The sequence below is a fragment of the Seriola lalandi genome, unplaced genomic scaffold (assembly GCF_002814215.2).
Source record: "Seriola lalandi dorsalis isolate HSWRI2012SDOR001 ecotype SW California unplaced genomic scaffold, Sedor1 jcf7180002050785, whole genome shotgun sequence".
Lineage (NCBI taxonomy): Eukaryota > Metazoa > Chordata > Actinopteri > Carangiformes > Carangidae > Seriola > Seriola lalandi.
In genome coordinates this window covers 46,710-50,267 of record NW_019521338.1, presented here as the reverse complement: position 1 = coordinate 50,267, position 3,558 = coordinate 46,710, and the positions used below count along the sequence as shown (strand labels likewise).

Sequence of the window (3,558 nt, the reverse complement as noted above, 5' to 3'; positions counted from 1 at the left end):
CCACACACACACACACACACACACACACACACACACACACACACACACACACACACACACACACTAGGAGAGCTGCTGCTGTCTTTACTTCACCTGGTTGTACGCCTCTCCGCCTCCCGCTCCTCCTCCTCCGCCTCCACCACCTGCTCCTGCTCCGGTACCGAGCTCCGGCAGCCGCCTCCGGCTCAGCACCAGCAGGTAAACCAGCGCTCCCAGCCACACCAGCACCGCCACGGCCACCGCCAGCCTCCGACAGAGACGCTTCATTTTGCGGTCAGGAGGAGCCGGCGGCGCCCCGCAGCCCGGCCGCTGTCAGAGGACCATGATCCTCCGGGAGCGGGAAGGAAACAAGCGGCCAACCTGCTCCAACTCACACCGCTCTCAAGTCTGTCCGGTCCCGCTCACCGCGGAGCGCGCGCTCCCTCCCTCTCTCTCTCTCAACTCACAGAAGCTCGAGCGCTCCTCTGACACGCCTGACAAGCCGTACGCGTGTGCGTGCGCGCGCGCGTGTCTGCGAATCTGTGCGTTTCGCTGAGGGAGTCCTGGACCCTCCTGAAGGGTTGACTGGGAGAGAGTGCAGCTCCACCTGCCGACACCCACAACTACCCCAGCAAAGTACCGAGGAGGAACGGAACGGAACAGAACGGAATAGAACGGAGTAGAGTAGAAGAGAACAGGATAGAATAGAAAAGAATAGAATAGACAAAAGGAAACGACACAATTGGAGCTTTTTAACTATCAAACAATCCTTTCATCGATTTTTAAAGAACATATTGACTTGTTTATTTAGTCTAATATGACATTCAACTGAAGAGTGAAAAAAATGAAGACTCATCATCATCATCCTCATCAGCAGCAGCAGCAGCAGCAGCAGTGATTGCTTGTTTGTTTGTTTGTTTGTTTGTGTATGACAGATTAGCGGAAGCTAACGAGGATCTGAATAAACATAAAGAATAAGATGTTATCAGATGCTGATGCATCGTTTGAACATGAACATTTTACTGTTGCAGCCGGAGCAGGAGACACCTGAGGGGTCAGCTGATTAATGAGGATGTAAACACTGAACAATAAAACAACAGTTGTTTAGTTTTATTGGTCTTTAGAGCAGAACCTTCATCAGTTAGTGTGTGATGTTTCTGTTCTGCTGCACAAGATCTGAGCTCTTTGGGCTTTTTTTTTACTTTTTTATATCATCTCTTTTTTTGTGGATGATTTGAATAATTTTAAACAATTTTGGCCTCAAACATTTATTTAAATAGACAGATTCTTTATTGTCACTGCATTAACAACACAGCAATTAAGTTTGGCAGCATATAAATAAATAAATAAATAGTAAAATAGAATATGCATTTAACACCAACGATATAACTATAAAGGATCAATATTGCAAATTTCAATGAAACAATTTCAAGGGGAAATTAGTGGTAACCACTCATCTGGACGAGGCACTGTATTTTATAAAGGTGATTATATGTTCAGTCTTAATCTGAAAAGTCGCCAGGAATAAAAATGACAATATTTCCCTCTGACATGTAGAGAAGTGGAAATATAAAGTAGAAGAAAATAGAAATAATAAATGTAGAGTGTAACATCCCAGTTAAAGGCCAAAGGAGAGTTCTTCTTTGAGATGAAAGAAAAGAGGAAAGAGAAGGAGAAACAGCAACAATCAATAACACATCCAGTGTGAACGTCATATTTTCCTGCTGGATCAAACCAGCGCTGCTCTTTCTGCTGCATCATTAGACTGAGAGAAGAGGAAGACGAGGAGGAAAGCAACAACTGAGCCTTGAAGAAACAGAGGAGGACAGGCAGAGAGGGTGAGAGAAGAAGTGAAGATGTGAGGAGAAAATACGAGGGGAGGCAACAAAGGAAAGAGGAAGAGAAGACCTTTTTCTTTCTGTTGCAGTCACATGAAAAAGGTGACGAGATGAAAACCGTCACATTTTATTTCAATAAATTATCAGAGCCACAGCTGAGCACATGCTCCCATCTCTAGTTATTAATAAAACATGTGGAACAAAAATAAAAATGATCCTCCTAATGAGACGTGAACCCGAGGACAGACCGTCACTTCACCCTGCGCTGTGTTAGAGCGCCACCTGCTGTCCCACACTCAGAACCTCGTCACACGTCTCAACACGAACCACCGAGCCGAAGCCTCTCAGACCGTCCGACCCTCCTCACCAGTCCCAACATGAGAAGTCAGTCCGTCGCTTCACCGAATGTTTTCATTAAACCGGACTGACGTTAGAAAGAGATTCATTGGTGTTTAGTGAACTGGCACTTTACAGCTCTGTATGGGAATGTAAACTGCAGCCTGTGGAGAGCAGAAGAAAACATTTACTATAATGAAAAAGGTGCAAATGCTTGATTTTGAGATGTGTTATTATTATTATTATTATTATTATCATCTGTTAATGATATTTTCAATGCAGTTTCATCTTGCAGCAGATATGTGGCGCTCACCATTTCTGGATTTGTGTGCAGAGTTTTGAAAAAATGAGATCTTGAACCTGAAATGTGTGAAAGCAGAACATAACTGCTGTAACTGAGGAAAACTAAATGACGACTGTGCATCAGAAAACACACACAGAGAAATGCAATCAAACTTTGAACAAAGCCTCAACTACAGTGCAGTGAATTCACTGTTCAGCTCTACCTTTAGAAAATGATAGAACCTGTGCAGTGTCGCCTTCAAGAAGAAAACCTTCTCCAACTTTACTGAACTCCACTCGCAATAAAAGCACATGAAGCATCTACTTTTCAGAGTAGTAAGAGTTTTAGAGCAGACATGTCCAAATATACTATATGTGGCTCATCGCACAGTTACACATTGGTTAACGAAGCAAGTTCACTTTGTGTTTTTCCCGCTCACTTCACGATGGCAGCACCATGCTTCCAAAAACAGACTGTAAACACCAGACACCTGCTGTGCGGCAGGAGTCATGGGAAAATGTGAAAACTGTTGTGTTTGTCTCATTTGCCAAAAGACCGTCGCTGTGATGAAGGAGATTCATACCAGAGACTGTCCCGCAGTGAACGGGTGAAACACTCTCCCTGCAGAGGCTGCTCACACGGCGTGGCCCCCAGGTATTTTCACATTGTCAAGTCTGGCCTCCGATCAAAAAGCTCCACTGTTATAGGTGCAGCCTGAAAGCTGAAGGATGGAACTACAGAGACACACACACCCCTCGATGCGAACACTGAGTATCATTAATGAGTCACTAGAGCTCGTGGGAAACTTCACATCATATTTGCTCGGATCATAATTTTGAGGTGGAAAACAACCTTCAGCTCGGGCTCCTGGTTGTAATCTCTGACCAACACAAAAACTCCCACAAACCATGTGAAGCTTCTGTACACACATTTATAATAATTCAAGTGTCCTGTACCTTCATGGTGAGTTTTCAGCAGCGTCCTCCTTCAGTCTCATCTTCTTCCTCTCTGGCTGATCAAAAAATAATCATAAAAAAAAGAAAATCATCAGTCTTGCAATACAAGTGAAAAACAAACACAAGAACAACTCTAATACATCACATGAAAATAAATACCCTACAA

General features: G+C 43.9%; 1 long non-coding RNA gene across 1 annotated transcript in view; it reads right to left on the bottom strand.

Annotated features, from left to right (window-relative positions):
• Positions 1 to 1,244: 1,244 nt before the first annotated feature.
• The window catches only part of LOC111649437 (uncharacterized), a 2,743-nt gene continuing 429 nt past the window's right edge, over positions 1,245 to 3,558 (bottom strand). Inside the window, exons 2-4 of the long non-coding RNA XR_002760290.2 lie at positions 3,393 to 3,448; positions 2,467 to 2,513; positions 1,245 to 2,317 (exon numbers count right to left, since the gene is read on the bottom strand). This is a non-coding gene — a long non-coding RNA (uncharacterized LOC111649437). The remainder of the gene's footprint in view (positions 2,318 to 2,466; positions 2,514 to 3,392; positions 3,449 to 3,558) is intronic.